At 42.0% G+C, this 6,759-nt stretch overlaps 1 non-coding gene across 1 annotated transcript; it reads right to left on the bottom strand.

Moving 5' to 3' along the window:
- Positions 1-648: 648 nt before the first annotated feature.
- Positions 649-755, bottom strand: LOC117275928 (small nucleolar RNA R71). Its single transcript, XR_004506158.1, has one exon. It is a non-coding gene; the product is annotated as a small nucleolar RNA R71 (small nucleolar RNA).
- Between the last annotated feature and the right edge of the window lie 6,004 nt (positions 756-6,759).

Raw genomic sequence — 6,759 nt, 5'->3', positions numbered from 1 at the left:
TGATCATAAATCCTCGTGAGAATGATACTTTCTTATCACTTTATTACTTGTAGACCGTGTATACTTGTGTGTGCATTTGGACCTAACAAGTTTTTGGCGTCGTTGCTGGGGATTTAGAAATTAGTTACTTGTCTGAAATAAGCTTGTATTTGTTTTTGTTTGAGATTTAGTTTGATTTACTGTGTCTGACTCTACAGGTCTTCACATTGAATCTAAGAAGAAGTAACAGTTTGAACAATCTTCCATCTTTTGATCCTGAACCCGAAAGACTCTTCCACATGTTAAGGAGGGAGGCGGAATCAAGAGCAAGGCTAGTCTTTCCAACATGACTCAGGCTATCATGAAGCCTGATATAACTGGGCACTTCGAGCTAAAATAGTATATGGTGTAACTAATTCAATCCACGGGGCTATTTGTGGGTTTGTCAAGTGAAGATCCCCAAAGGCATATACATAATGTTTTTGAGATTACGGATACATACAACTATACGAACGTATCCAAGGACTATGTCAGACTAACTTTGTTTCCCTTTTCTCTGATGGGGGAAGCAAAGGAATGGTTAAGCAAAGAGCCCGCAAACTCAATCCTCACATGGTATGATCTAGCACGGAAATTTCTCATCAAATTCTTTCCACAAAGAAAATAAAGTTATTGAGAAGCCAAATTTTGGGGTTTCAACAAAAAGATGGCGAAGCTCTACATCAGGCCTGGGAAAGATATAAAAAGTTACTCAAAGATTGTCCTCACCACTATCAAACTGATGAAGTTTTGGGACATACTTTTGTGGATGGTTTGCACGAGACCTCCAAATTGAATCTAGACTCGGCTTGTAGAGGAAGTTGTATGCAAAAGCCATACATTGAGATTTAGAACCTGCTAAACAATTTCACTGCAAATGATCATAACTTGCAAGGTGAGGGTGAACCGAGAAGAATGATCAGACAGAAAGCATCAGGTACACTCGAACTGGATGAGATGTTAGCTATGCGAGCAGAAATTTATAAACAAACCAACTAAGTGGCTAAGATGGAAATGGGTCAAGGGCATCAGATGTAGCAAGTTCAGAGGATGGCCATATGTTGTAAAATATATGGAGAAGGTCACACGAGTGACCAGTGTCCGGTGAATCCAGAATCCATTTATTATGTGGGCCAGCAGGGTAGAGGTCCAATGAACCAATATGCACAATATGGGAACACTTATAATCCCAATTGGAGGAATCATCCGAACTTCTCATGGGATGGAAATCAGGCTACTCAAAATCAATATAGACCCCAAGGAAACTATAATCAGCCCCAAAAGCCACCACAACAGGTAGAAGAAAGCACCTAGGATATGTTGAAAAAGTTGTTAATTGACAACCAACAACTTCGAACAGATAACCAGCATCTGAGGATTGAATTTCGAAATATAGAGAGGCAGATTGGGCAGTTGGCTGCACAACAAAATATCCGACCTACTGGAACACTCCCAAGTAGTACTGAGAAAAATCCCATTGAACAAGTGCAAGCAATTAATCTAAGCAGTGGGAAAGCATTTAAGGAGGTGCCACCTAAAAAGTATGTGCCTAAAGAAGTTTTTGAAAGATTGGTACCTCAACCAGAGGTAGAAGCTGAAAAGAAAGATGATGAACACAGGCAAGAGATAGAGATAAGGCCACCACCGCCTTTTCCTTAAAGGTTGCAAAAATTGAAAGATGATTCCAAGTACAAAAAGTTTCTAGATATCTTGAGCCAGGATGCGTGTGAATCTACCTTTGGTGGAACTGATGTAAGAAGTGCCTAAATATGCTAAGTACTTGAGACACATTGTGGTCAATAAAAGAAGGTTGATAGAGTTTGAAACAGTTGCACTTACTGAGGAGTGCAGTGCTAGAGTACATAGTAAGAACCTGCCTAAGTTGAAGGATCCGGGTTGTTTTATAATTCCCTTGGCGATTAGAAAATACGAGGTTGGTAGAGCCTTGTGTGATCTGGGAGCGAGCATTATCTGATGCCACTGTCAGTGTTCAAGCATCTCGACTTACGAGCACCAAGGCCTACTACTATAACTCTACAGCTAGCAGATCGGTCATTAGCAATGCCTGAAGGAATTATTGAAGATGTGCTGGTGCGAGTGGGGAAGTTCATATTTCTCGGCGATTTCATTATTCTTGACTAAATGGCCGATGAGGAGGTTCCAATTATTTTAGGGAGACCATTCTTGGCCACTAGAGGGGCACTTATTGATGTGAGGAGGTCAAGCTAAAGATGAGAGTGCATGATGAAAAAGTCACATTTAATGTGTACAAGGCGCTTAACCTTCCTAAGCATTAGGAGGACTTGTGCATGATCTCTGTGGTAGAATCGAAGTTGATAAAGCAAGGTCTTTATGTGGAGCCTAGTAGCATGGAAAAGAAAATCGGGTTAGAAGAAGTGGTGTTGCAAGCTGAATGTGTAAAGGCAGAAGAGAAAAGGGTCAGAGAGGAAAGAGGAGATCCTCCTAGAGCATGCAAGAAGGAAAAACTCCATGGAAAGAGGAGGAAACGAAAGCGTCCAGCTTGAAAGAGTCATTTATGTCATGCCGCGACATTAAATCAGGTACTTCATGGGAAGCAACCCATTGTGATGTTATATTCGTCATGCTATGATGTTAACTGAGGCACTTGTTGGGAGGCAACCCAAATCATAGTTTAGTTAGATTAATTAGATTTTTCTTTTTGTTTTTAGGTACTAACAAGTTTTTAGTTGAATTTTGGTGTTTGAATAGGTACGGGAGCATGATGAGAGGTCAAATAAATTCATGAAGGATTCCAAAGCACAAGGCACCTTGCACCATAGTTGGCAACGCGAGGATTTCTTTGTGCATTTAGCCTCGCGACGCGAGCTGCTTTGCGTGTTCTGTGTGGCGACGCGCGGATTCGTGTTTTGAGCCTATTTTGTCTCCTTTTTGGTTTTGGACTCAATTATTTCATCTAGGTATTTTCCCTACATCTATAAATAGTCATAAAACATAATCTTTACACAACTTTTGACCAAGGGAGAGCACGAAGCAGCCGTGGTGGCCGGGTTTCATCTTTTCTTCCGCCAAAATTAGTAATTTTTAGGTTTCTTTGTATGATTTGTTGTTTGGATACCATGTCTATGTGGAGCTAAACTTCATGTTCTAGGGTTGTGGTTCTCTCGTGACTATTGTTATTCGGATATTGATTTTGATTTGTTGATTTATCGTACTGGTTTATTTACTCAATTTTGTGCTTAATTAATTGATTGCTAGATCACCAATTGAATACTATCTATGAATCTAGAATTGAACTCGAAAGTGGGAATTCTAGATTGCATATAGGATTGAGTAGAGCAAGTTCTTGAACCTGGGCATCGGGGAATGGATTCGCGTTTAATTGCCTTGCTTGGTTATTATACAGGAATTACAAATGCATTCTTGTTGATTCTACTCTTTAGACATATATGTGTTAGGTTAACTCGAATAGACGAGTAAGAACTCGATAGATTCTTATAAGCATTATCAACCCCGTCAAACAATAAATTGGATAAATTAATAAGTCAATTCAATTGAAGAATACAATAGGATTGTTAGATAGCCCATGACCCTAGATCGTTTTCATCATATTGATACCATAAAAATCTGCTTTTCTTTTGTTCAAAGTTCATTATTTATTTTTCTTTATTTTAATTAGCTTAGAGTCAAATACTTCTAGGTATAATTCTTGTTTAGATAATTAGGATAGTCTAATTTAGCTAATAGTTGATAATAAGTCCTCGTGGGTTCGACATCTGACTTCTAGTCACTTTATTGCTTGACGACCGTGTATACTTGTGTGTGTGTTTGGCCACAATAGTATACAACCCTGATCCTGAAGGCAATACCAAAGAGTCGTAGACAAAGAAATATTGAGCTTTCAAAATCTCTCCTCACACTCGTCGGACCATCTGAACGAAGCACCCTTTTGAGTCAACTTGGTCAATGGAGCTGCAATAGACGAGAAATCCTCCACGAAGCGGAGATAGTAACCAACCAAACCTAGGAAACTCCAAATCTCTGTAGCGGTAGACATTCTGGGCCAGCTCTAAACTACCTCGATCTTCTTTGGATCTACCTTGATCCCATTAGTAGACACCATGTTCCCCAAGAATGCCACCAAGTCCAACCAAAACTCACACTTGGAGAACTTAGTGTATAACTTCTTCTCCCTTAGAGTCTAAAGCACGATCCTCAAATGCTGCTCGTGTTCCTCCCTACTAGGGGAATACACCAATATATCATCAATGAACACAATGATAAAAGAATCCAAGTAAGTCTGGAACACACTGTTCATCAAATGCATGTAAGATGCTTGGGCATTAGTCAACCCAAACGACATCACCAAAAATTCATAATGCCCAAAATGAGTCCTGAAAGTCGTCTTAGGGATGTCTGAAGCCCTAATCTTTAATTGGTGATACCTCAATCTCAAGTTAATCTTTAAGAACACTCTAGCCCCCTGAAGTTGATCAAATAAATCATCAATGCGTGGCAACGGATACTTGTTCTTGAGGGTAACCTTGTTCAACTGTCGGTAGTCAACACACATTCTTATAGAACCATCCTTCTTTTTAACAAATAACATTGGTGTACCCCAAGGTGATACGCTAGCCTGATGAACCCCTTATCCAACAAATCTTGTAGTTGTTGTTTCAATTCTGTCAACTTTGTTGGAGCTATACGGTACGGAGAAATAGAGATAGGTTGAGTGTCTGGTGCCAAATCAATGCCAAAATCAATATCCCTATCAGGTGGCATGCCAGGTAGGTCTATAGGAAACACATCTGGAAACTCTTTCATTACTCGAACTAACTCAATAGTAGGAGTATTAGCACCAATATCTCTGACAAAATCTAGATATGCCAACATCTCTTCTCAATCATCCATTGAGCCTTCAAGAATGAGATTACTCTGCTAGGAGTGCAACCAAGAGAACCCTTCCACTCCAACCTCGCAACTCTGGTATAGCCAATGTCATGGTCTTAGCGTGAAAATAAGAATAGTATGGTACGGAGATAGCCAATCCATACCAAAGATCGCATCAAAATCCACCATATCCAACAATAAAAAGTCTACCATAGTCTCAAAACCATATATGGTAACCACACATGACCGATAAACTCGATCCACCATAATAGAATCATCAACCGGTGTAGATACATGAACATGGGTAGCAAGCGAATCATGTGGCATATCCAGACAAGAAGCAAAGTATGATGACACATATTAATAAGTAGAGCCAGGATCAAAAAATATCAAAGCATCTCTGCGACACATAGAAACAATACCTGTAATAACTGCATCAGAAGCAATAACCTTCGTCCTCCTTGGGAATGCATAGAAACTAGCTTGACCTCAACTAGACTGAGCTCCCCCTCTAGGACGACCACGTCCTAGATGACATCCACCTTGGGGTAGCTGCGCGGGTGGTGAAGCAACTGGCACATGAATTATAGTTTGAACCCCATGCTACCCTGAACCTCTACGAAGACGGGGGCAGTGTTTCCTGACGTGTTCCAGGTCTCCACACCCATAGCAACCTCTGACCGAAAATGACTACAGGGCCTTAATCGGACCTCGTGAACTAGAATACTCACCAAAAGAACCTGGTATCAATGAATCTTGAACGGATGGAGCGCGATGAGAACCCTGCGCTGGAAGTGCACTGAACGAAGGCTGCACCAAATCTCCTCGACTAGGTGATGGTGTATAATAAGTGGCCTACTAGATTGGCCTCTCCCAAATTCTCATCGGCTTCCAAACGAGGCACCACCAAAGCTACATGAATGTAGGGACCTCTTATCCCTACCCTACATCATCTCCCTAGTCTCACTAAAGATGCACTCAACACGATGCGATATCTCCACAACCTGGTGAAATAAACTCCCGATCTCGGCCTTTCTAGCCATAGCAAGGCGAATACTCGGGGAAGACTGCCAATAAATCTCCTCACTTTCTCCTCCTCATAGGGAATCAAAAAGTAGCATGATGGGACAACTCTGTACACCTCATCTCATAGTCAGTAACTGACATCTAACCTTGCTAAAGGTGCTCAAACTGCCTCCTTAGCTCCTCTCTCCTAGTCTAGGACACAAACTTCTCCAAAAAAGACCCTGGAGAAATGAGTTCAGGTAAGAAGAGGTAATCCTGCTGGTCTGCCCAGATCATAAACCTGCCAACATCTCTTCGCTGAACCCTGCATCTGGAAGGCGGTGAAGTCAACTCCATTGGACTCGACTAGTCCCAAATTATATAGAATCTCATGACACGATCCAAGAACCCCTGGTCATCCTCTGAAGGTGTACCACTAAAGTGAGGAGGATACAACTTTGTGAACTTGTCCAATCTCTTTATCTCATCGGCTAAAATTGCGGGCCTCTCCTCAGGATACGGGTCAATAATAGGTTGGACTCCCCCAACTGGTAACACTCCAGGGGTCTGATAACCATGGGCCACCTGCTCTGGGGTACGAGTAGCAGGAGTCTGCGCTCTGACCCTTGCCTGAGAAGTAGCTGGTATAGTAGGAAACAAGTAAACCCTAGGGAACCTGAGCTGGTCCCACAGGCTCCACATTGTCAGGAATCTACTTCTCAATGGGAGCTACTGGTGGCTCCACAACTGTTGCTCGAGTAGGCCCGCTAGCTATAGCGCCTGCTCCACCCGTGCCTCGACCCTGGCCTCCCGTGGCCCTGGCATGGGGTACCGGCACCTGCTCAATTGCACCAGACGAAATTTGTG

Source organism: Nicotiana tomentosiformis, chromosome 4 (assembly GCF_000390325.3).
Source record: "Nicotiana tomentosiformis chromosome 4, ASM39032v3, whole genome shotgun sequence".
Lineage (NCBI taxonomy): Eukaryota > Viridiplantae > Streptophyta > Magnoliopsida > Solanales > Solanaceae > Nicotiana > Nicotiana tomentosiformis.
This window is presented reverse-complemented; position numbering and strand designations above follow the sequence as displayed.